The sequence below is a fragment of the Cervus canadensis genome, chromosome 1, assembly GCF_019320065.1.
Source record: "Cervus canadensis isolate Bull #8, Minnesota chromosome 1, ASM1932006v1, whole genome shotgun sequence".
NCBI classification, from domain to species: Eukaryota; Metazoa; Chordata; class Mammalia; order Artiodactyla; family Cervidae; genus Cervus; species Cervus canadensis.
Genome location: NC_057386.1, coordinates 462,167 through 488,684, shown reverse-complemented (window position 1 = coordinate 488,684; position 26,518 = coordinate 462,167). Strand labels below are relative to the sequence as shown.

Below are 26,518 nucleotides of genomic sequence, written 5' to 3'. Positions count from 1 at the left end.
CTTTGTTCCTAAAATTTTGAAGGCACTTTGGATCATTTCCTCGGTTGGGTTCCCAGAAATAGAAAAACTGAACATTTTTGAGACTCTTGGTATTTTTTCCTTCTGGTTTGGCTTCTTGAAGCTCTGCTTTTCTTGGTAACATTTTCTTGCTCTTGGATCAACTAGTAACTTGCATTTCTTTTCAATCAATGTCAATTCTGTTGTTAGTTTGCTGTCAAGTTCTGTCCTTTATTCACTCAACAAATATTTATGTGAGCCCTGTATCAGGTGCCAGGCCAGGGCTCTCTCTGATTACCAGAGCTCAGTCAAGAGAAATCTTGGCTTTTGCCTTGGTTCACAGAATTTGAAGCAGCTTACCCATAAAACACATCAAGAAAATAATAAAAACAGAAGGTCAGGACCAAAGACAAGAGAAACAGAAATACATTTCCCACCAGAGTTAACACAGTTGCTGTAACTGATCCTCATAATGGCTTTGCATTTCCAGCGGCCAAAACAATTGGGATCAATGCTCCATTATAGGGCTCTCCCAACCTGGAAAAGAGGAAGCATATGTGTTCCTCCAGGAATGAGAGCCTTTCCTAGCACTGAATCCTGAAAGAAATCCTTGGGTCTGGTTTTATTACACAGAAGAGAGACTGAGTAATGGAAGAAGTGATGTCCTCTGTGTATTTCGGGTTTTATGAAACAATAAACGCAGGAGCAAACTTCACATAGCCTTTCTTAGTGACCCTTCAGGGGCTTAACATTGAAATGCAACTTCATGAAGGGGACAGATAACTAAATAAGAAGATAAATAAACTCAAGTCTCCAGGTGAGTAGCCAATTGTGTGGTCCAAGTCAGTTCATGAATTTAGAATTCCTGGAGAAAAAAAAAATAACAACAAGACTTCAAGTTCTATGTATTACCTTGGCAAAAATTAAGCCTTCTTTAAAGATTAAAACCCAATTTTGGCAAGCACTGGGAAAGCTAGCCCTCCCCTGAGCTGCGGGTGGGAGTATAAATTGGTACAATCCTTCTGGAGGGAAATTTGGCACAAGTAACAAGAGTCTTAAAAACGCGCTTACACACAGCAGTTCTGTGGCGGGGGACATTTTTCCTGAGGAAATAATAAAAAGTGCACACCAAGCCTTATGCACCAGGAGTTTGCCCTGCTCTGCTTCTTGGCCTGCAGTCAACACAGATGGGCCCACCCAGGCCTGGAAACCTCCGGATCTGAGGCGCTTTGGGGAGGCGGGTCTCTTCTGTCACTCATGTCAGCATCTCAGCTCTGTCTTTCTTTCTCAAACCTTTTATTTTGAAATCATTTAAGACTCAAAAGAATTTGCAAAAATAATACAGAGTTCCCACCTACCCACCACCACGATTTCCCCACGGTGATGGCTTACATAATCACAGCACATGATCCAAATCAGGACATCAGCCGAGGAAAGGAGCTACTAACCAACCACAGCCTGATCCCACTCCCACAGGTCTTCCGTGCCGTGTGTGTTTCTATGAATTTGGTCGTGTGTACAGATCCCCGGGACCACCACCGTATTCAAGACAGGGGCCGCTGGGTCCGCAAACTCCGCGCCCCTGCTCCAGCCCCCCGCAGTGGCTGATGCCTCCCCACCCGCGTTCCCAGAGAGTTACATAAACGGAAGCACACAGCTTACGGCCCTCTGAATGTGTTTCTGTCTCCTCTGCTTGCCGGTTTTCTCAACATCTCAGCCGACTCCGCCTCCTCCTGGCTTCTCCCAGCGGGTCAGGCGGGGAGGCCCTCGGGGTCAGGCTCCAGGCAGTCCAGTCCCCTGTGGCCGAGGAGAGAAGCCACCTGATGCCACACTCCGCGGGCCGCCCTGTCGGAGGAGGAGGGCTGCGGGGGCTTCTGCTTTAACTGCTGTGGCCACTTTGCAGTCTGTCGGGAAAACCCTCAACATCCATGGCTACCTGGTCACCGTCCTAGCAGAATGCAATCTGGGGCTGACTTGGGGGGACCGTGGGTCCTCTAGAGCCCTGGGGGATGGGTCCTCATGGTGTGACCCAAGCTCAGGAACCCCAGCATCCTCAGGGCACTGTGGGTTCTGGGCGAGGACACCTGTTGCGAGCCACCTCCGATGACCTTCCAAGGCCTGTGGACGCCCCGAAGGGCTGTTGGGAGAGACCAGCTTGACATCAAAGTGGTCCTAGGGGCTTTTCAGTCTGAAAGAACAACGTGTTGCATGGTTTTCCAGAAGTCCTTATCCAGGGCTCGCTGGCAAAATGCACCGTGGCAGCAAGAGCGATTTATAGCAAAACAGTGCAAGTACCAATAAGCTGGCTTTGGAGGGAAGTGAAGGCCAGAGAGGAGGTGCCGGGAGATTTTATTAGGCTGAAAACACAGAGAAATCATTTGGAAGGTGGGACGATCTTTTGGTCCTCAAAGCCCTGAGTGATTCTGTGTCTCTCTGAAGCTTCCACCCCTCCCCAGGACCCTGACCCCTGACCCTGACCCCTCCCCAGGACCTTGACCCCAACCCCGCGCCAGGCTTGGCCAGGACTCAGAAGGAGCAGAACCCAGTCCCCTGTGCAGGGCTTTTCCTCCGCAGAGGGCGACGTTGTTTCTGATGGCAGTGACTGGATAACTGACTGGTAAGGCAGTGAGACAGACCTGTTCCTTCTCCCGGGCCATGGACAGAGACCAGGACCGTCCGCAGCTGACCGGCCACTTCTGCCAAGAGCTGCCTCCTGACCCCCATCCCTCAGGACGTGCACGTGGATCTGCTTTATTTATTTCAAGATTTCTCCGGCTGACATTTCTCAACCTGACAGGCATCTCACTGTGACCTTTGGGGATTCACTATTCTTTGCTGTGGGGACTGTCCTGGGCATCCCAGTGCCCAGCAGCATCCCTCACCTCTGTCCACTGGAGCCCTTCACCCCAGCTGACAGCCAAAGGTGTCTCCAGATATCGGCCAGCGGCCTGGGGGTGGGGAAAAGAGGAGCTCGCGTAGCGCTGGGCACAGGGGGCAGGTGGTCACCCCAGGGAGGAGGGAGAATTGGGGTGATTCCTCCCCGGTGTGGCTCAGGACGCTCTGCTATGACCCCCGGAGCCACCCTGTCCCCACGCATCTGCAGGGCCTCCGGAGGTGTAGTCTCCCATGAGGGGACCCCCCCAAGCAGGACGCCCCCCTCTGCAGGGCCATCCGGGGGTGTCATCCCCCGCGGTGGGCCCCTCTCTGCAGGGCCATCCAGGGGTGTCCCGGTCCTTGCCCAGCCTGGTGTCCCAGTACCCCTGGTGCTCCTGGTGCCCCAAAGTGTGCCCCCCGCCCCACCCCGCCCTGCCCGGCAGGCTGGTAGATGAACCGTCAAGGAGCGCTACCCTCCCCAACGAGACTTACAAGTGGACATGTGACAAAATCATAAAAAGCTGCTACTTTTCACCAGACCCTGTGCTGCTAAATACTTTGAAGATTCTGTCTCCTTCATTCTCTCCACAAACTTGGGTGTTGCAGGCTTTATGTGCCTGTTTCAAATGATGAAAGTCGCTCAGTCGTGTCTGACTCTTTGCGACCCCGAATTACACAGTCCATGGAATTCTTCAGGCCAGAATACTGGAGTGGGCAGCCTTTCCCTTCTCCAGGGGATCTTCCCGACCCAGGAATTGAACCAGGGTCTCCTGCATTGCAGGTGGATTCTTTACCAGCTGAGCCACCAGGGAAGATGAAACCAGAGCTTAAGGGATCAAGAAATTTACCCAGGTCGCCTCATGGTTGACAGATGACATTGACTCTCAGACCCCTCTCACCCCGGCGCACACGTGCTGGGATCAGTGAGTTCCAGGTGGGCAGAGGTACCATTTGTGGAGTGGCGGGGGCCCCAGAACCGGTCGCCCCAGTGCTCCGAGCAGCTTTGACCTTTCACCCCAGTGGGCCGTCACCACTGGGGTGAACTCACCATCATCTCACCAAACTCACCATCATCATTATCTTTGTCTTGAAAAGGGTCAGGGAACACAGCCTGAGTTAAGCTTTCTCCTACGAGTAGACATCAGACCTGCCAGGAAATGTCAGACATTTTCTAGTCGATGGTAAGAACTGAGGGAAGGAGAATTTTTTCCTCTCCCCAGTGTGAGCAGCATCTGTGATCTTTGCAAGTGATGGCTGAGGCATGTGTCATTCTGAATCAAGTTCTCCAGAAGCTGGAGGCTTCCAGGTGATCTGAAGCAGGTCCATGTTTTTGAGAGGCCAATTTGTCCTGCCCAGAGGGAGCCCTAGAACCAAGCCCAGGTGACTCCCACAGACCTTCGCTCGCCCTGGAAGGTCGGCCACAGCCTCTGGACAAGCTCCACGGCTCACAGGCTTCCGGGACCAGCGCTGCCTGTTCCCAGCTCCCCCCTCACCTTCACTACCTGTGTCCTCAGATGCCTTGTCCTGGAAATCAGTGTCACGGTTCTCACCGCGAGGAGGGCAGTGGCAAACTCACCATCATCATTTTAAAGAGGAAGGATGTGCAGAAATTATTATTAGGAAGGATGTGGAGAAATTGGAAACTTCTTCCATTACTGATGGGAATACAAACAGTTTGCCTCTGTAGAGAATTCTGTCAGTTACTCAAACAGTTAAACATAGAATTATCCTGTGATCTAGCAGTTCTACTCTGATGCATGTACCAACAGAATTGAAAACAGGTGTCCAAATACATGTACACATGTGTTCACAATCACACTATTCTCAACAGCCAAGAGGTGGAACTACTCGAATACCCATCAGCCAGTGAGAGGATAAACAAATCGTGATACAATAGAACATTAGAAGCAAAAGGAATGAGTGTTGACGCAGCTACCATGTGGATGGGGCTTGAGAATGTTACGCTAAGGGTAAGAAGCCAGACGCAAGGGCTGTGTATTATAAGACTCCACTTGTATGAAGCATCCAGACTGGTGACTCCGCAGAAGCAGAGAGCACTTGGCAGTAGCCGGGGTTAGGGGCAGGGAAGAGGTGTGAGGACCGGCCGCTGGGTGGTCCAGGGCTTCCCAGCTACAGCAGCCCGAGCAGGACCCCGGGCCAGTGCACAGTGAGAGGGTGGTCCATGCGGCCAACGTCTGTGGATTTGGTGAGAAATGCGTCCCTTCCTCCGGGGTCCGCTCCCGGGATTTCCTCTGAGGACCTGTTCCCTTCATCCTCTCTGCATCCTGAGCCCCGGGAGTCACCAGGCAGAAGGTCTCCTGGACCAGCACAGAGTCTCGGGTCAGGCTGCAGTCATCACCTTTGCCAAGCCCTCCGCCCCGGCGCTCTTCCTAAGCCCACAGGGAGCTGTGCCTGCGCGGGCCTCTTCCCGGACACCCGCAGACACTTCCTGCCGAGGCCCCTGCCCCTGCCCTCCCCGCTCCGCGGCTCTCAGCCCAACCAGGCCCTCCTTTCAAGGCTGTTTTCTTGAGCACTTGGCCACTTTCTCGGCTTTTGTGATGGAGAAGAGTCTTCATTTGGTAGATGGGTTCCCCTGCCCTTGGAACCGTTTTATAAGCCAGAATCTAGTTGCCAAGGGGACAGATATGGGAGCAGAGGGTGGACAGCTGGGCTTGGGGGACAGGGAGGGCAGCTTGGAGGGCGGCCAGTGGGGGATACACGCGGCTGCTCGGTCACCCGGCAAGGACGTGCGGCTGTGTGACCGCTCCCAGGCCCCGCTCCGGGGGGAAGGAGCTTCCTGTGGGGGCACGGGGCTCAGGGCTTTTCAGGGCCCTGCGGGAGACCTGCCAGTCCCTCAGTGGGCGTCGGGAGGGCAGGGGTGAAAACAGCTTGGATGGCGCTGCGGGGTGACCGGTGAGGAGGGGCGTGCGGTCCGGGTGCCTGAGGGTCAGGGGGCCCAGGGCCCCTCGAGCGGCCATGTCCACTTTGGGGAGCGACGCCCGCGAGTCGGAATGTGCCGACCTCCTCGAGCGCCCTCATGCCCTTATTTCTGGGGCAAACGCTTCTTGAGGCCTCTGTTTCCTCCTGTGGAACAGAAGGGGCTCACCTCCTCGCCTGGAGGGTTGCTTGGGAGCCAAGTGTGGCAACACACGCGGGCGAGTGCGGCGGGGACGGGCCCCGCAGAGCGGCTCCCCCCGAGCGCAGGCCCCCGGCCCCCAGCCCTCCCAGGCCCTCTTCCCTCCCTCTGACACACGCACACACACGCATGCACGCGCGTGTGCACACACACACTGAGAAACCCCAGGCCCTGAGGTCGCGCTCATCTCAAACTTGACCTGCATCTGCTGGGAGACTCCGAGCCCGTCCATCCCGACATCCTGACAGCATCCTCTGTCTATTCCCCTCACCCCTCATCCCCACTGGCGACCACGTGGACCGGGAGCTCGGGGTCCACAGCCCATCTCCTTCCTGCACAGGCTGTGTAACCCACGTGCTCCTAAGGGTATGATCAGCAGGTACGAGAAAGTTCGAGAAAGGGTGGGCAGGCAGGTGGGCAGGAAGACCAATGGGGTTAGACCACAATGTCCAACTGAGGCAAACAACCCTCCCAGCCCAGCGGCTTCACAGGAAAGCTTTTCTTTCCTTCCCAGGCCGTGCGTCCATCACAGGTCTGCAGGAGGTTCTGCTCTGAGACATCACTTGGAAGGTCAGAGCGACACAGCGCTCCCCAGGCCCAAAGGCCGCGAACTTGGACGGCGGAGCACTCGCGGCCGCTACAGTCCCCACCTGGGAGAGACACACGTCACCTCTGTCAGATGTCCCCGAATTGGTCCCTGAAGAGGCCTGGCTCGAGGGGCGCTGAGCATACGGTGTGCAGTCTCCTCGCTACTGTAGACGCCTCCGTGTGGGCCTTCCCACGCCCCCGCGCCCAAGGCAGCCGGCCCCACGTCCACCTCCGGGGCCCCAGGTGCCCCTTCCTCCTCCAGGACGTGACGGGAGATTTTCCTTGTCGGGAACAAGGCACGTGTGGCTGAGTGCACGGCCCTGCCTGTCTGTTTCTAATTAAGACCTAACGCATGAAGCCATCAACTGGGCCCAGGATTCAGAAAAGGCTGAGGTTTTATGAAATGCCTGAACCCCGGGAATGCATGAATTATTGAAAGGCGAGAAAGAAGCCCCGGGAAGAGGGACTGCTCCATTATTCATCAGGCCTGGAGTCCCCAGGTCCCCAGGCACACTGCTGGGCTTCACACCTGCAGAATTTCCCCATTATGTCGACAGCGAGCTTGTCAGCAGGCTGCTCTGGCGGCTTTGGAGCGGGGCTCCCGCCCACGGCATCCAGCGCCCGCCTCATTAGCTCAGCCAGTTCCCGGCCAACTGCCAGCGAGGCTGCTGGAGCAGAGAGCCACCCACCTTCCCGGCCTGGGGCGTCTGCTCACAGCCTCCAGGCCCCAGGTCCCAGCTCCTCGAGGAGCCAGAAGGCCTGTCGCCCTGGCCTGGGGGGTCCTCCGTTTTGTGGCCCGCCGCTCTCCGCCTCTGCCTGTACCTCCCCACCGCCCAGACCGCGGCCTTTCCCTGAACGTAGCTGGTGTCCTCACACCTTCGCCCAGCCCGGCCCCTCCCCATGAAACTGCCTGCCCAGCCCTTTGTCCACCTAGTGACCTTCTCTTCAAGACCAGATCAGAGAAAGGGAACTAACTTCTGTCACAAGCTGGGTGTTAGATGTTTGTGCAAACATCACCCCAGTGAAGTGTTGCAGTGACCCAATAAGGAGGGTTGTCACCAGCACCAGCTGCATAGTTTATGGGCTCGGGGGCAAAATTAAAATATGGTCCCTTGTTCAAAATGATTAAACAATTTAAGATGGCCAAAACAGACAAAAATAGATCTTTAAACCAACTGAGCTAAGACCAGATTCTGGATGAACGCACATACCCACCAGATCAGCCCTGGTTACAGGGGAGGAAAAGGAGACTCAGAGAGGTCAAGTAACTGGTCCAAGTCACACAGCCTGAGAGGGGCAGAATCAGGCTGAAGCCCAATTTCCATCTCATCCTTCCATCCAAGAGTTTGGGGCTGGTAGGGGCTGGGAAGTTGAGAGAGGCTGGACTCCATCCAGATGAGAGATGTCGACACCTTCATTGGGGTGACCTCTCCAGGGGACCCTGGGAGTGGAGAGGAACACGCTCCTGGGGAAGGTGGGTGAAGACAGAAAGCTGGGTAGTTTTCAGGCCTAAAATGCTGTGAACAGACACCTGGTGTGTCCTCTCCACACCCCTTCAGTAGTTCCAATGCCTCGTGACCCCATTTATACATGACAACGTCCTGTGACGCTCAGGGACCCAGAGAATAAGGGACATATATAAACGGAAGAAAGAAGAAATAAAAAATATCGGTTGTTATGGTGGCACTACTGGTAAAGAACCCGCCTGCCAATGCCGGAGACATAAGACAGGTGAGTTCAATCCCCGTCGGGAAGATCTGGAGGCGAGCATGGCAACCCACCCCAATATTCCTGCCTGGAGAACCCCATGGACAGAAGAGCCTGGCGGGCTAGAGTCCACGCGGAGGCAAAAAGTTGGACGTGACTGAAGCAACTGAGCACAACTCGTCGTTTACTGAACGTGTATTTCCATCCTGTGCTTCCGAGGGGCAAGCGATGTGCTTAAGGGCACACACCCGGGAGCCAGGTGGTCTGAGCTGCGCTGCGCGGCCCCAGGCACTTCCCTTCGGGGCTCTGGCCTCAGTTTTCCCACTCGCACAATGGGGTTGTTGGGCGGGAGGGTTTCAGAGAGCAGAGCGCTCTCAGCAGCGCCCAGTGCGCGGGAAGTAGTCGCCACACCAGCTGGCGGCGGAGCTGTCTGTGGATGGCGGCGGCGTGGGGCCGCTCACACATCTGTAGCTGCAGCTGGAAGCGGAGGGTGTCTGACTCGAGTCCGGGGAGCGGGCCGGGAAGGCGGGTCCTGGCCGAGCTCTAGGCGGCCCCCGGATCCCTCTGCTCCCCACCCCAGCCCCCGACTCTGCACCTGCAAGCCCGGCGGAGCTGTGTCCCCGCCACGCGCGCGCTTCCCGGGTGGAACCCGTGAGCACAGCCCCCCCCCCCCCGCCCCCATCGCAGCAGCCGAGGACAGAGGCCCCGCCCCGCCCCGCCCCGCCGGCCCCGCCCTCCCGAGCCGGCGCTGCGGCCGCGGTACCGGCGCTGTTCTTGCGGACGGACTGACGGACGGGGCGGGCTCCCCGAGCCCCGCGCGGAGCCGGCGAGGGACCCGCGACCAGGGCTGGGCCGCTGCCGCCCCTGCGAGGTAGGAGCCGGGGGCCGGGGACGGGCTTTCCCCTCGCGGGCCCCCCAGGGGCCGAGCCCCCGAGCCTGGGCCGCCTCGCGGGATCCCCCCCGTTACCGCGGGGCCGGGCGGGGGCCGGACTGTCCCCGAGTGCGCGCGGCCCAGTCCCGCGCGCTGAAGGAAGGGGCGCGGTGCGGGGAGCGTGTGTGCGTGGTGTGTCTGTCTGTCTCGCCGGTGGCGGGGGAGGTGACGACGCCCCCTCTGCGCGGGCGCGGCTGGACTACCCTCTCCAAAGCTGAGCGCGCACGCCCACGGCAAACTTGAATAGCGCCGCGGGCAGCGATTATCGGGGTGGTATGGGGGTAGCCCCCCACCACCTGTCGAACTGGGCTGTCGGTCCGCACCGGCCGGGTGGTCCCACCGCGGGTCCGCCTGCTCCGGACGCCCCGGCGGGGCCGCGGGGACGGTGGGGGTGGCGAGCATGCTCCGTCCAGCGGGACAGGAGGATGTGTCCAGCCAAAGGCCGCGGAGCAGAGATGGACGCGCGGCGAGACTCGGGCGCGGGCCGGAGGACGTGCGGGCAGGTGCAGTGAGAGATGGCAGCCCCACAGCGACGCGTCTCCCTGGCTCTCCAAGCCCCTCCCTGTTCCAAAGACGTAGCCTCTCTCTCTGCCCTCACCCTAATTTGGCAGCTGATGAAGACTCAGTGTGCTAAAATTTTTTAGTGAAGTCAGATTGCTTCTTCCTAGGACTGAAGAGAGAATCCCCTGGGACTTGGCTGGGAGGGGGGAGGGGTGGGGGGGGCTGGGGGTTCCCATTCTGAGCCCACCAGGGCTGACCCGGGTGCCTGCTCGCAGTGCTGGGGCCACCGGCTCTCACCTGCCCCCCTCCCCGGGACTGGGCACATCAGTGTCCCTTTTTATGGTTGAGACTCGATCGGGAAGGGGCAGGGATCCACCACTTACTGGACAAGCCCAGGACCCAGCAGAGGGGCCCCACGTGGGGGCCTGGCTTAGTCTGACAGAAACCACACCGCAGCTGTCCCCGCGCCGGCCCCTGCCCACACTGTCCAGGGAGAGCAGGACGGAGCCCCAATGCCGCCCCCTCCCGCAGCCCCACGTGCCCAGGGTTTGATGCATTAACAGCCCAGATTGCAGCTGGGTAGGCACAGGGGTCCTTGGCTCAGATCTGGTGCCCTGGCCCCAGGACATCCCAGGACCACAGGCATCTCGGTTGGCTGCGCGCTCTGCTGGCCCACGGCCGGCACTCCCTCCCGGGCCCCTGCATGCCTGAGACACGTGAGCTCGCCTCACCTCTCCACGGACTAGGCAGCTGGAGGCAGCTGGGGACGTGTCCCAGGGCCAGGTCCCCAGGGTGCTTAGAAAGGGGGCAAAAATTGTAGCGGCCACCAAGTCACCCCCACCCCAGACTTCAGCCTGCCTCTCACATGGGGGCGGGGTGGAGCGGGGTGCCCTGTGCCCCGTGTCGCTTTGTGGCATGGGGCATCCTGGTGGGCTGCACTCCTCACCGCGCCGTTCTCAGCCAGTGAGGCGGGGTTCCGTGGCTTGCGGTTGAAGGGGGGAGTGCAGGGGGAGGCGGCCTGAACTGTTCACGCTTGACCTGAGGAGGCAGGCTGTAGGTCATGGTGGGAAACATGGGCTCCAACCTCAGCTCCCTCATCTGGAATGGGGCTGGGGTGTGACAGGAAGCAAGGACACAGGTGTTGTGTTGGCTCACTGGACAACCCGGGCCAGTCGACTCTGCTTCCTCCAAGTTCCACCTGACTCTCGGACCCTGGACTCGAGAGGTTGGGCCCCCTCGTGCTGTCCTCAGAGCTGGGGGCAGGGGTGTGAATCTTTGTATCAGAGACGCTCACGGATTGGGCTCAGGTTCCCAGAAAGCAGGTGGGACATGGGAACCCAGTCTCTACCCAGCCCCACCTCGGGGGAGCTGACCCTTCTGCTCAGGCTTCCAGCCCTAGCTGCCCTGGGCCTGCCCTGCACAGCCTCCTGGCTCATTCCTGGGTGGTCAGTGAGCACATACCTGCTCCTTCAGTCCATCCTGGGTTTTGGGTTAGCCTTCCTCCCTGGCAGAATCAGGACCAGCTACTTGTGACCTCAGGGACACCAGGAAAACCCACCAGATAGCATCCTGTTCCCCTAAACCTAGCTCTCTGCTGCCTAATATTCCACCATTAGAGATTCATTCCTTTGCCTATGTGTGGCTTTGTACCCAGTTAAGTCAGCTACTAAACCTAAGCGTAGGTGACGTGTTTAAAGGCTTTCAGGACCTGAGGGGAGATGGAGAGGGGAGGAAAGAGAACGTGCTGTGCTGGCAAGCCTCTGAGTTCCGCGGAGAAAGGCGCGACTATGAGCTCCCAGGAGAAGGAAGGTTTGGGGAGTCGGGGTGGGGGAAGTCAGCCAGGGAAAGTTGTGACCCTAAGTGGGAACTCTTAGCGGGACTGGAGGGCAGGCAGTCTGCTGAGCGAGAACGAGCAGATAGAAGTTTCCAGTCCCGTGGGGGGTTGCGGGGGCAGCAACCTGCCCCCCCCCCACCTCCCAGCGACAGTGCAGCTGCGTGAGGTGTGATGTGCTCTGGGTATAGGAGGTGCTCTTAGCTCTGACGGAGCCTGGCTAGCCGTGCTGGCCGTTTAAAACTGCCGCATTATTTGTCAGGTCAGCAGATGCTGGGCTGTGCTGGCGGGGGTGAGGGGGAGGCTCCATGCGTCCCCACAGCCCCCCGGCGGCCTTCCCCGGAAAAGAGCAGGAGCATCGTGATTCACGCAGACCTCCGAGTCTCGGGGCTGCAGGGTTGGCTGGGGTCACCTCACTGCTCGTGGAGGTGGCCCCCAACCTGGCCAGGCACGCTGTCCTGGGTTTTCCAACGTGAGGGCCAGTGTTGGGGGACATGGGGGTGAGAACTGACCGTCCCTGTTGAGCGGGGCCCCCAGCAGGCCCCCTGCAGGAGGGGCAGGCCGCTGTCACTTGGGCTGCTGGGGCCTGAGCCGAGGACCGGGCCTGCCTGCCGATGGCCCAGCAGTGACCGTCTGCTGCTCATCGGGTGCTGCTGAGGGAAGGGCTCAGAGGTCGTGGGTCCCCAGGACGACCTGTTGCCATGAAGCCCCAAAGCACGGCCATCCCTAAAGATTGTTCTCAACCGTGCGTGCATGCTAAACTTATCCAGTCGTGTGTGACTCTTGCGACTCCATGGACTGTAGCCCAGCAGGCTCCTCCGTCCATGGGGTTTCCCAGGCAAGATACTGGAGTGGCTGCCATTTCCTCCTCCAGGGGATCTTCCTGACCCAGGGGTCGAACCTGCTTCTCTCGTGTCTCCTACGTTGACAGGCCGGTTCTTCAGCACTAGTGCCGCCTGGAGCCCATTCTCAAGCATGTCTGCTTTAAGCAGTAATGGTGGTGGTGACAGTGACCACAGCAACTCTTCGTTTTTGTCGCTCATTGAGCACCTACTGTGTACGGGCCGCTCCTGTGAGTGGTGGGCACACCGCAGAGGCTCTGCTGGCCTCTGGGGCAGATTATACTTTGCAGGGAGGGGTCCTCTGCTCTGCGGGGGGTTTAGGAGCAGCCCTGGCCTCTCACAGTGGGGAGACACCCCTCCCACTTTGACACCCAAACCTGTCCCCCCAGAGGCAGGCCCGAGGTCCCCTGGAGGCCAGCGTCGTCCACTGCCGGCCCCACTGGGCCCTGACTGTGAAGAAAAGACTTTCATCTCGTTCCCTTAGAAGCAGCTTTCTTTAGAGGGAGACACACCACGTGTGCTAAAGTAAGGACAAGCCAGCAGGCCATGCTGGAGAGGAGGGCGGGGCTGGAGTGGAGGGCGCGGCAGGGTAGGGGTGCTGGGGGGTGGGGGTGCTGGGGGTGGGGTGAGGGGCTGGAGAGTAGGGGGGCGGGTGGGGGTGCTGGGGGTGGGGGGCCGGAGTGGGGGCGCTGGGGGTGGGGTGAGGGGGCTGGAGAGGAGGGCGCGGCGGGGTGGGGGTGCTGGGGGTGGGGTGGGGGTGCTGGTGGTGGGGTGCTGGGGGACAGGGTGGGGGTGCTGGTGGTGGGGGGCCAGGGGTGCGGGGTGCTGGTGGGGGGCCAGGGGTGGGGGTGCTGGGGGTGGGGTGCTGAGGGGATGGGGTGGGGGTGCTGGTGGGGGGGTAAGGGGGCTGGAGAGGAGGGCGGGGCGGGGGGGGTGTGCTCTTCGAGGTGGGGATGGGGTGCCATTTTCCAGAGGGGCTCAGAGAAGGCCCCCTGGTGAGGGTCCCTGGGGCCGAGGCTGGAAGCCCCGCGGGGCCTGGGCTCTGCGGAGAGGGGGTGTCGTCCTTGGTCCCGTGCGCCCCCAGGAAGCCAGGGGGCAGGCTGCACCCTCCGGTCTCGCCCCGCCACGGGCTTCTGGTCCGGATTCGAGCATCTGTTCGCTGGGTTCGCATCTGTTCGCTGGGCGGCAGCCCTGCCCTCTGGAGAGGTCAGAGCAAGGTCTCCCAAGGTCAAGGGAAGTCAAGCCTCCCTCTCCCTCCCCTTCCCGAGAGCTGGGGAGGGGCTCCCTTTGTGAGTCACAGCCCCCCAACCAACCCCTGGCCGGGTTCTGGGCTCCTCAACCGATGCCAACCAGGCTCCTTGGAGCAAGCAGCCGGAAGCTGCACCCCGCCGCGTAGCTCAGCGCGGGTGGGGCGGCCCCCAGGCTCCACCCTGCGGCCCCCAAGACTGCTTAGAGAATCTCAGTTAATCACTATGCAAGTGACTCATGGCAGAAATAGGTTCCTATTAATGCCTGGAAAAGTGGGTTTAAAACTTACCGAGAGTTAAGACTCACCCGTCAGCACAGGAGGCAGACGACCTCCCTGGGAGCACCGCGGTCACCCCTCACTGCGCCCCCCACTGCTCACGGCATGTCTCCTGCGGGGCTGGAGTGCCAGATGGGAGAACCCCTGGAGGACATCTCTGAACTGTCGTGTGCAGGGCTGTCGAGGGTGTGAGGCCCTCTCAGGAGGCGTGTGCCCCATGAAGAGGGCTGCGTCCTGGGGTTCCGTGGTCCCCACGGCCCGTGGTTTGCAGGGATGACCTTGCTGGGCAGGCAGGCCCCAGCTCTCCTTGCTGGATTCTTTAATCTGTCTATCATCTATCATCTATCAATCTATGTCATCTATCTATCTATCAATCTATCATCTATCTATATATCTATCATCTATGTATCATCTATCACCTATCATCTATCGTCTATCACCTATCTATCATCTGTGTATCATCTATCTGTAATCAGTCGTCTATCGTCTATCAAATATCATCTATCAATCATCTATCAAATATCTATCATCTGTCATCTATGTATCATCTATCACCGATCAATCATCTGTCATCTATCATCTATCTATCACCTATTACCTATCATCTATTAATCTATCATTTGTGTCTCATTTACCTCTCTGTCCTCTATCACCTATCATCTGTTAATCTGTCTATCATCTATGTCTCATCTGTCTGTCTACATCTATCATCCATCTCTCTGCCTGCACCAGGTCTTAGCTCTGGCATGAGGGACCGTCACTGTGTCAGGCTGGCGCACAGACTCTCCAGTTGGGGCGCGAAGGCTTGGTCGCTCCGTGACACATGGGCTCTTTCTTGGCTCCCTGACCAGGAATCACACCCCCATCCCCTGCATTGCCAGGCAGACTCTTGACTGCTGGACCACCAGGGAAGTCCCGTCCCTGCTGGAATCTTTATTCACTGGAAGAAGACACCCGATGGGTGCCTGGGGCAGGAGGGCCGTGGGGAGCAGCCCTTGAGCCTTCTGGGCGGGGTGGGGCCGAAGCAGGAGCACCCCAGCCTGGGGGTGGCCTGGAGCCCGGGGCTGAGCTCCAGTGTGGCCCAGGCAGGTTCCCACTCCTCTCCAGGCCCCCTTCTCCCTAGAGCTCGGGGCAGGAGCGAGAGTTCCCTTTCCCATACATTTCGGGACCCCTGCGGTGCTTCAGGGAAGATCCCAGCCCCGGCTTCATGGAGCCCTGAGGGCCCCCGGCTCTGGAGCTCAGGTCTGAGCAGAAGGAGGTGTGGAGGGAGGAGAGAGCGGAGGCCAGGAGAGGGTGCACCTCCCCCCGAGCCTGGGGGCGCCCAGGTCCTCTCCACCCCCCAGCCCATTCCAGACAGGCTTAGCCAGCGGTCTGCAGCCGGCACCCTTAAAACGTGAAAATGATGGGGGGCAGGTGGTGGGCCTCCCAGGAGGCTCAGTGGTAAACAACCCGCCTGCAACGTGGGAGACCTGGGTTTGATCCCTGGGTCGGGAAGATCCCTGGAGAAGGCAATGGCAACCCACTCCAGTACTCTTGCTGGAGAACCCCATGGACAGAGGAGCCTGGTGGGCTACAGTCCACGGGGCCACAGAGAGTCTGACACGGCTGAGCAACTGAGCACACACCCACAGGGGAGGGGGTGTGCGTGTGGCCTCGGGGTGGGAGGTTGCACTTGGCCTCCAGTGCTCACGGCCCAGGAACCTTGACCAAACGACTTGCTGTCTTGTTTCCTCGTTGGTAAAATGATGTGATAGTAACAGCATTGCTGGCAGGGTTTGGGGGGTGAGTGGGTTTTTTTTTTTTTTAATTTTTTTGTTTGCAAACACATTTGACAGCTGAGAGGCCTAGGGGTTGGAGAGGCTGTGCCTTCCCTTACGGTTGCCCAGTTAACGAGCAGCAGATGGAGATCTGAACCCAGATTTCTCAGGGCAAAGCCTGGGAACTCCTGCTCAGAGCAGCTCAGGCAGAAGCGGCAGTGGGGTAGGGGACCACGGCCCGTTCTGGGGCCCGAGTGGGACCTGCCGTCTGGTTTCACCAGGACCCAGATGGGCAACTGCAGAGGAGGTAGGCTCCAGCTGTCACAGCCTCCACCCTCAGGGCCCGCGGGCGTGTCACTGCAGACCACGGGCCCCGGGCACCCCAAGGAGCTGGCCTGACCTTAAGAAGAGTGCGTCAGCTGCACGAGACTGTGGGGCCCACCCCGGGGCTGTGGGCAGGGGCCATGGGCCCGGGAGCAGGTCGGGTCCCACGTGTGTCAGGCGCCCCGGGGGAGGCTGAGGCTGGATGTTTCCAAAGGACAGTGGCACCACCTCTGTCGATCTGGTTCAGACCTGCTGATGGTTGAACTATTAGTTCAGTACCCCCAGCAGTCTTGGAGGCTTTCCTGGTGGCTCAGACGGTAAAGAATCCGCCTGCAATGGAGGAGACTCAGGTTTGATCCCTGAGTCGGTAAGATCTCCTGGAGAAGGGAAGGGCAACCCACTCAGTATTCTTGCCTGGAGAATTCCAAGGACAGAGGAGCCTGGCGGGCTACAGTCTACGGGGTCACAAAGAATCAGACAGGACTGAGAGACTAACATGCTTCCAGCAGCCTTGGGCAGTGGGCTTTATCGTCCCCATTTCACAGATGAGGATATAGAGGCTCAGAGGTGTGAAGTAACTCCCCTGAAACCACAAGGCTGACAGGTGGCCCAGCAAGGGCGGAACCCTGGTCCCCTTGGTGCTCAAGGGGGTGCCAGGCCCCTCGTGCCAGCACCTGGGCAGGAGCGGCAGTGAGCAGGGGGAAGAGGCTTGGGGCGGACATGTGGTTCAAGAGCTGCGTTTTAGAAGGCGGCCACTTCAGTCTTCAGGCCCCTCGTTGTTTGTTGTTTAAATTTCTCGCTGTCGAAGTAGCTCCTGTTTCCGGAGGGACATCTGGGAAATGAGAGCCAGGGTTTGTTATCCAGAAGCAGACTCTGAGCTGGCGGGAGCAGCCCTCGTGTTGGCTCAGGGAAGCCGCAGCCGCCGGGTGTCGTCACCTGGATGGGGAGGGGTCCCCCACATGGGGAGGGGTCCCCAGAGCCCATGCCCGGTTCCCAGCCCAGCAGCGAGGGGCAGCAGGCCCTCCCGCCCCGGAGCCCAGCTTCCGCGAGCCTTTCTCTGGAGCGAAGCCCAGCCAGGCCCGAGGCCGCCGGCTTGGGTCAGGGGGCACAGGAAGGGCTCTCACCAGGACAGGAGCCGGCAGCCGGCCCGGCCTGAGCAGGGCCAGAGGTGGAGCTGCTCCCGGCAGGGCTTCCAGCAAAGCCGCGGCAGTTGTCCCTGGGTACTTGTGTCTGCAGCTCACGGGAGGCCCAGCTGGGCAGGGGGGCAGGGCCGGGTCTGGGGAGAGAGCTGGGCCCTGGGAGGGCACCCACACTCGGGTCCTGAGAGGGCGGGGCCAGGCCCCTTGGAAGTGCAGGTCTCTGGGTACTTCTCCTGTTAAGAGCAGGCAGCCCCCGCGATGGCAGCATGGGTAATCAGAACTGACGTCAGGGAGGCAGCTCGTGCTGAGTCCGTTCTGCAGAGCAGACGTCGGGCTGGGCTGGTCAGTGCTGCTCAGGGGCTGTATCCCCAGGCTCCTCGCCACCTTGTCCCCAGAGTGGGCCGTGGGGTGGGAGCCTGACCGCTCTGTGACTTTGGGCAGGCCATCTCCTTTGCGCCTCAGGTTCCTTAATTCTCACACGAAGGGGCAAGTGTTTCCCCATCGGGTGGTGCACTGATACAGTTAAGAGGCAGACAACAGACGTGGTGTAGATGCCGACCCGCCGCGCACACAGCTCCAGACGCGGTGTGAATGCTGCTGTGAACGTTCTCTGAGCTGTGTCCCTCGAGGTGGAATTGTGGGTCCTCTGGGGTTCCAAGCTTCCCAAGTGACTCCGTGGTAGAGAACCCGCCTGCCCACGCAGGAGATGAAGAGACTCAGGATTGACCCCTGGGTGGGAAGATCCCCTGAGAAGGGCCTGGCAATCCGCTCCAGTATTTCTGCCTAGAGAATCCCGTGGACAGAGGAGCCTGGTGGGCTACTGTCCTGGGGTCGCACAGAGCAGGACACGATGTTTGACTTACTGAGGCATCACCAGACAGCTTTCCACCACAGCTGCACCATTTTCCACTCCCACCGACAATGTGCAAGGGTTCCAATTTCCCCACGTTTCCATTAAATCTTATTTTCCCCAAAACCCTTTGAACAATGGTGCCTGTATTTCAAGTCACGTGGGGCTCAGACCGTGAGGCCTCCGGCTGCTTACTCACAGAGCCAGACCTTTTGCTCCTGACCTGCACTCCTGACCACCCACCTCCACCCCTGCTCACGGGAAGCCAGGCTCCCCGGAGCCTCCCTGTGTTTCTGGGTCCTGACTCTGCACCTGTATCCACTGCTCAGCATGGCTTGTCCTCCGAACAAGAGCCCGCTGACTGGTGCCGGCAGGCGTGGGCAGTGAGTGCTGGCTGCCGGAAGGCGCACCTCCCCGGGGGTGATAGAGGCAGACACCCCCGCTCACCACTGAGAAGCAGGTGACGTCTGGTGTAAATCTCACTTGGTCTCAAAATAGGCGGCTGCTCCCTGAGGTGCGAACCTCACTCACCTCTTTGTCCCAGAGGCCCGAGGTGCCCGGGCTAGCCTCACTCACTCTGCAGAAGGAGCCTGGCCAGTCTGCGGGGCTGGTTGACGCCCAGCGCCATGTCCAGCGCCAAGGCCAGTGCCAGTTGCCTCCTTCCGGGGCCCAGGGCGTGTCTGTGATAGACCTCAGGATGGCTGGGTGGGGTGTGGTCAGGAGCCCCCCACCTCTTTACTGGAGGAGATGTCTCCTGGAGAAGGTGGGCAGGGTGGCTTTGTGTGTGGAAATGTCTTTTTTTTTAACCTTCTGAATCCGGACAACCTAACCCCGCCCCCCACCACCTTGAACTCCGCCTCCACCCTGGACCAGGCCTTGCAGTGTCTGTGCGCGGGCTCAGTCGTGCCCGGACGCTTTGCGACCCCACAGACTAACCCGCCAGGCTCCTGGGTCCAGGGGATTTCCCAGCAAGAGTGCTGGAGCGGGCTGCCATTTCCTTCTCCAGGGGATCTTCCCAACGCAGGCATCAAATCCTAGTCCCCCTCCTCGCAGGCGGGCTCTTCACCACGGTGCCGCCTGGGAAGCCTGCAGTGCCCGTAGCTGTGATCTTGACCTTTCTCCTAGACCTACCCCCGGCAACCTGGCCCCACAGCCTCGCCCTTAGGACACGACTGCGGTCTGGGTGGTCGCGTGGGACTGCCCTCAGCCTCGTGGTCTCAGAGCCGGGCGCAGAGGCCACCCCGTCTCAGTCTGCGCCACCTCACGAGTGGGAAACGTCAGGGCCTCTCGGAGTCTTTGTGGGACCGAGTCAGACTGTCCTGTCGAGAAGCACCTGGAACGTGCCGCTTCAGCCAAAATGCGCACATGGAAACTGAGGTCCAGAGAGGTGAAGCGAGGAGCCTGGGGTCACACAGCTGGGATGGAGCCGGGGTCTGAACCCCGAACAGATGTGAGTGAAGAGCGCTTGGCTTTGGGGACCAAGCCGAGCTGTGAAGCTGCAGGGGAAAGGTCTTCCACACCTGCTTCCTCTGCTCCGGGGTATTCACGGTCCTGAGAACATAAAGAAGAGGGGCCCCTGCTGGGGCTAGTGGCCCTGGACTCAGTCCACTGAGGCTGGGGGCTGGCCCGGCACCCACCTCTGAGCCCCAGCGCGGGGCACCATCGCAGGAACAGGGAACCCCACTCTGCCTTCTATACCCTCAGTCACCACCCTGAAGGCTTCCTATGGGACGTTGTTCCAGACCTCAAGGCACCCCCCTGTCCCCCCAACCCCTCCTCGGAAACTTGCAGGAGCTTGGGGAGGGGGAGCGGCTGCCATGCCCAGGAGCTGTTGCGGCTCCACCCGCGCTGCGGTATTTCATCACGGTAGCATCTGCACCAAGAGGTGTCACCTCACATACCTGGTGAGGTTGTCAGTCAGACCCAGCTGCGAAGGTGGGCGGCCTGGGGGTCAGCAGAGACGTCCAGGTGGGAGCACAGTGTTGGCAAAACAGCGGCTGCCAGGCCCAGTGGGCGTCAGAGAGCCGAGCCCAGAGCTTGTCTTACAAGCAGCTCGAGGCTGGCCAGTCGTGGCTGGGCCCGCTGCATGGACCCCCAGTGCTCCACAGGCGCTGTGACTGTCCCCTAGGCTGGGCTCTGCAAATTCAGACTAAACTGTTACTGGCTGATGATGCTGTTTGTACCGCTTGGACTTCAGCTCATTTGAGCCCACGGCTGGCACCTTTGTGTCTGCAGGAGTGATGGGTCTGGGGGGTCCTGTTGGTGTTTTTCCGATTCTCTTCCTTCATCTGCCCAGCCAGCTGGTGACCTGCGTTCAGACCCCACTGAGCAGGCCCCATGCTCAGCGGAGAGGAGCCAGGACATCCGTGTCAGACACAGGGGCACCTGGGGCCTTTACTGAGGACCTGTTTCAACCCACGGCAGCAGGCGACGGCGGGCCATTAAGGGAGCTCGCCTCATCCTCAGCTAGTGTCAAACCGCAGCTGCATTTCCCGCCGACGCTGTAGACGGAGACGAAGCCCCGGGAGGTGCGGATCACACAGAGACATCTCTTGGTACTAATCTCTGCCCCCAGCCCCCCAGACTGGGCTGCGCGCCTCCCCTCTGACAAATGAGTTGCTGTGGGAAGCCTGAGGACCACGCATCGTCTGAGGGCCCCTGGGGCCAGCGCCCGGGAAGGGGGCAGTGGGAAGCATAGGCCCCCTGCCCCGGCCACGCCTGCCCCGGCCACGCCTGCCCCGGCCACGCCTGCCCCTGGGCGGGGCCAACCCAGCCTGGCTCCGTCACGGTGCCCCCAACTGAGTCCTGGGAATCACACTGGGGGGCTCTGTGCTGGGGTCTGCCTGGGAAAAGCGTCCTGCCTCGTGGGGGGAACGGGGTAGACACAGAGGACTGTGCCCCAGAGGACGCGCGTTCATGTCCTGCCGGCCCGCCTCCCTGGGCAGGGCCTCAGGCAGCAGCCTGTTTGCTCACCGCAGAGTGGATCACACCTTCTGTAACAGCATCTTCCCGGGCTCAGTGGAAGGAGCCTGTGAGGTCCGAAACCCACACAACAGCAAAACACCTTCAGTGCTGGGGGCAGGAGGGGTCGATGCGTCGCTCGGTCGGTCAGCACACGGCCTGCCCGTGCGCCTTCCCCTGTCTGCCTGATGACACCCGTGTTCCCAGGTTCCCACACGCATAACCGTCCTGGGGTTCGATGGTCAGATCACTGGAAGGTCTAGCAATTACATGATTAAGAAAGGCGATGAGGGAGAGGAACTGCAGCCCCTTCGTCCTCCAAAGGGCAGTTCTCAGGACAGCCCCCAGCCAGCTGGGCCAGGAGCTGAGCTCCGAGTCCTGCGTCAGCCAGGAGAGGCAGAGAACGAGGTGGTGGTCGGCCAGCCCCCAGCCCCACAAGCCATTCAGCCCCGAGAGCAAGCTGCTGGCGGTCTGCACACCTCCCCAGCCCTGACCCCTGCTGGCGTGTGCTGCCGGCTTCACCCTGCCCTGGGTCTCCCCCCACAGCCACAGCCGTCTTCTTGGTCTTCAGCCTTGGACTAAAGTTGACCTCAGGAAGGTGCGCCTGGCATCCGCCCCCACCCCCAGCCCGCAGTTGATGGCCTGCAGAGCTCTGTATGACTTGAGCGTCTGCATACAGAGGTCAGCTGTCCATTAAGCCATGGAACCGAGCACTCCACTTAGCCGTGTATATGGGACACAGTTAAATAATGAAAACAAAAATAGAACATTGCAGAAGCCTGGGGCAGGCTGGAATACGCCCTAGGAAGGAGCAGGGACCGCCATCTGGGGGGAGGGACCAGAGGGTTGTGGGGCGGGGGGGTCACTGCCAGCCGCTCTTTGTCAGGAAGCTGCCCCGGTTTAAAATATATTTTTCCTCTCTATATAGGTCATCTTTTGTTAATTTTTAAATGAAAGTTTATACACACACATACACACATCCCAACCGGAAAAATAATTTGTGCTTGTTACAACACATTGGGAAATTCAGAGAAGTTGAAAGAGTCGTCCTTCCTCCCCCTGACTTCATAATGCTGAGCAGTGGTTAGAGCTCTTTGAAAGCCCCCAACCCCCCCGCCCAGGAGAGAGAGGGATGAAAAGCAGGTACCAAATTAGAGACTCCCCCTTTTGTCAACAGAGTGAGCTCAGCTAACACATCCAATGACCAGCACCTAGGAAGATTTTTAAATATATAGTTGATTCAGAAAAAGAAGTCTTCAAGGAACTCACATTCAGAGTCTTGAACATGTAAACCTATACCAAGGAGGACTGTGGATATTGGACCCAGATACGGTCTTCCCTGGTGTCTCAGACAGTAAAGAATCTCCCTGCAGCGCAGGAGACATGAGTCCAATCCCTGGGTCGGGAAGATCCCCTGGAGGAGGGCATGGCAACCCACTCCAGTATTCTTGTCTGGAGAATCCCATGGACAGAGGAGCCTGGCGGGCTACAGTCCGTGGGGTCACAAAGAGTTGGGCATAACTGAGCGACTAACACTTTCACAGGCATTGTATTATGGTCACCATTTATATTATATTATGGTCACTGTTTCCTATCTTTACTGAATGAGGCTGAGAAAGCTTTCACAGAAGCTATGATGTTTCAGATTCTTCTTTCTACCCTCTTAATGGGCAATGTGGCTTTGGGCAGGAATGGGGGCCTAAATCTGCCCATAACTGGTCATTTGTCCAGCTGTGTGTCCACTTCTTAGGGCTGTAGATGGCATCACCATGGTCAGCCAGCAGGGGGCAGGTCAGCCACCACCCCCACCCCCCCACAACCTGGTGGGGGTTGTCCCTCAGCATCCAGAAGACCACTAATCTAGAAACGAAAAATATGGCGCCTTTTATTCCACAAAACCAGCGAACAGAAACAGTAAAGTAGAAAGACAAACTCGTCCATCATCCTACAGTCAAAGCAACCACGACAAATATTTTGTATTCATGGAGTCACATGTTAACAGATTTTTTTTTTTTTTACAAAGCAACAAACTTCTGGTGTTTTGTGTCCCACTTTTTTTTTTATTTAACAGCCCCATCAACGACTACATAATGGTAGATTGAGTGGATAAACGATAGCTCATGTAACCCTTCCCTTTCAGAAAAGCGTTTGGGTGGTTTTTAGCATTTTGCTATCACAGACAACATCTTTGTGTATTTTTGTCCTTATGTTTTTATCTGTTTCCTTAGTGGCAATTCCCAGAAGTAGCCTTGCTGGGATGGAGAGAAATGAAATGCTTAACACTCATTGTGTGTTTGCTAAGTCGCTTTCCAAAAGGGTAAACCACTTAGTACTCTCACCAGCAGAGCATGAGAAGCACCGTTTCAGATGTGAGATTGTGCTTTTCTAATTAAAGTTTCATTTTTAGGTAAACTGTAAATTCATATGCAGTTGTGAGAAATCACGGGATTTCTTACAGAGACAACCCATGGTGTGCCCAATGGTGTGAACCAAGTTCAGTCATTCAGTCGTGTCTGACTCTTGTGACCCCATAGACTGCAGCCCACAAGTCTCCTCTGTCCATGGGGCTTCCCCTGCAAGAATACTGGAGGAGGTTGCCATTTCCCTCTCCAGGGGATCTTCCCTGCCCAGCCCAGACATCGAATCCTCATCTCCTGCATCACCTACTGCATTGCAGGTGGGTTCTTGACCGCTGAGTCCAACCCCAGAAGTACCACGTCACACAGGGTTAGAGATACCATGTCACGCGGGGACAGAGGAGCCACGTCACAGGGACAGAGGAGCCACGTCACAGGGACAGAGGTACCACGTCACAGGGACAGAGGTACCACGTCACACAGGGTTAGAGATACCATGTCACACAGGGACAGAGGAGCCACGTCACAGGGACAGAGGTGCCAAGTCATGCGGGGACAGAGATACCATGTCACAAGGACAGAGGAGCCACAGCACAGGGACAGAGGAGCCACGTCACACAGGGTTAGAGATACCATGTCACGCGGGGACAGAGGAGCCACGTCACAGGGACAGAGGAGCCACGTCACAGGGACAGAGGTGCCACGTCATGCGGGGACAGAGATACCATGTCACACAGGGACAGAGGAGCCACGTCACAGGGACAGAGGTACCACGTCACACAGGGTTAGAGATACCATGTCACACAGGGACAGAGGAGCCACGTCACAGGGACAGAGATACGTCACGCGGGGACAGAGGTACCACATCACAGGGACAGAGGAGCCACGTCACGTGGGGACAGAGATACCATGTCACGTGGGGACAGAGGTAACATGTCACATGGGGACAAAGGTACCACTTCACATGGGGGACAGAGGTACCACATCACTTGGGGACAGAGGTAACACGTCACATGGGGACAAAGGTACCACTTCACATGGGGGACAGAGGTACCACATCACGCGGGGACAGCAGTACCACGTCACAGGGACAGAGGAGCCATGTCACGCGGGGACAGAGATACCACATCACAGGGACAGAGGTACCACGTCACAGGGATAGAGGTACCATGTCACAGGGACAGAGATACCATCTCACACGGGGACAGAGGAGCCACGTCACAGGGACAGAGGTGCCACGTCACGTGGGGACAGCGGTACCACGTCACGTGGGGACAGCGGTACCACGTCACAAGGACAGTACAGCCGGCGCACGGACAGCAAGGCAGTCAGTCCAGGACATTCTGCACCACAAGGTCGCTGCCTGTTGCTCTCTTATGACCAAATTGACCTCTCCACTCCAGGCCCAACACCCACTAATCTATTCTCCATTTCTTTATTTTTGTTATTTCAAGAATGTTATATACTTGGAATCATGAAGTGAAGTTTAAGGAAAATTATTATCAAGAAACATGTAACAAAGTTACAAGTAGAAGAACTATAGAGAATACATTTTGAATTAGGTAGTCTGTAGATTAGCACTGTCCAGTAGAAATATAGCGTGAACCACAGAATGTAATTTAAAATTCTCTAAAGCCGCACTAAAAAAGTATAAAGACATAGGTAAAATTCATATATTTTTAGGCCAATATACCATTTCACCATATAACCCATGTTTTTATAAATCGTTAGTGGGGTATTTTACTTTCTTTGCTCATGATAAGTCTTAGGAGACCAGCGTGTATTTGTACGAACAGCTCATCTCCGCTTGGACCAGGCACACACATTTCAAGTGCTCAGGAGCCACGTGTGGCTAGTGGCCGCTGTGCTGGGTGGCTCAGCGTGGGTCCAAAGTGAAGGCGGTCCAACCGTGAGTGTGGATCCTGTGCATCTCCAGGGCCAGAAGGCCCCCGAGTCAGCGAGTGGCTCTCAACCTTGGTTACACATTAGAAGCACCCGGGATTCTTGGAAAATACTGGCGCCTCATCCCCTCCCACTCTGTCACCCCTACAGAGGGTTGGCACTCGTTGGTCTTGGAAGCGAACCGGCGTTACTGGGATTCATTTTGAACTCCCAGGTGGCGCTGAGGAGCAGCAGGGAGGGGCCCGCTGGCATGAAGTGTCCTCTGGGGTCATAGGGGGGCCCTGGGGACACACGCAGGTTCCCGCCTGCCCTGACCTCCTGGAGGGCCTCTTGGGAGGTCTCTGTGCTTCTGGCCCTGCAAAGCCCAGCCTCATCTCTGCCTTGTCGAGTTTTCGAGTGTGATGCCCATGACCTCCTGTCCCCAGGGCTCCGGGCCTGGGTCAGCCCCTCCATGGCCAGTCCTGTGTTCTTCCTGGTCAAGAAAAGACGACACACGTCTGCTGAGAGCCCGTGACCTCCTGCGTCCTGGAGCCCTCCACAGGCCCTCCTTCTGGCATCACTGATGGGGCTCCGGACTGGGCAGGGGTGGGACCAGGGGCCAGACCACCTGGCCTGGGCACCCAGGGTAATGGAATGAGGCTGCCGGGCCGAGGGTCAGCCCCTTTCCCAGGCTCTTCTCTGCCCTGTGCCCTGGGCCCGTGAGGTGGGGTCCTGGCGGGGAACACACGGAACAACACCCCGCCTTGTCACCAGCCTCTCCTGGGGGCCCAGTGGATGGCGAGACCCCTCATCCTTCTCCACAGGCCCTTGCTTCCGTCATCCAGTCTGGAAATCCTGTCTCTTTAAAAATGCAGTCAGCACCCTAACTCCCTGTCTTGAGAGTCACGAGGCGTCTGCTGGAGCCCAGACCTGTGGGGTCAACGCTGGACCCCCTGGGGACCCTGGGCTGCCTCCCAGGCCCTCTGGAGCCAGTGGACCGTGGTCCCAGCTCGCGAGCCGCCTCGGGCCCCGACTCCCTGGAAGGGGTGCTCAGGTCCAGGCCGCTGGGGCCTCGGGGTATCCCCAGCAGTGTCTCACCTCAAGTCACGGGGCGGAGGGGAGGCAGGAAGCCTCATGCTGAGACAGGCTGCTCAGAGAAGCAGAGACTCGTGCTTTTCCCTCCTTACCCGGCTCTCACGACGCTCACCCTCGAGGGGCCAGCTCTTCCGTCCGCACTAACGCGGAGGTAGGGTGGGGCTAGAAGGCCGGGCTCCCGGGGTTCCTCCTGGACCCGCAGTGACCCTGCGCCTGGGACTG

General features: G+C 58.6%; 1 protein-coding gene across 1 annotated transcript in view; it reads left to right on the top strand.

Annotated features, from left to right (window-relative positions):
* The first annotated feature begins 9,040 nt into the window (after positions 1 to 9,040).
* The window catches only part of CACNG5 (calcium voltage-gated channel auxiliary subunit gamma 5), a 29,950-nt gene continuing 12,472 nt past the window's right edge, over positions 9,041 to 26,518 (top strand). Inside the window, exon 1 of the mRNA XM_043442823.1 lies at positions 9,041 to 9,173. The gene's annotated coding sequence lies outside the window, so the exon portion shown is untranslated. The remainder of the gene's footprint in view (positions 9,174 to 26,518) is intronic.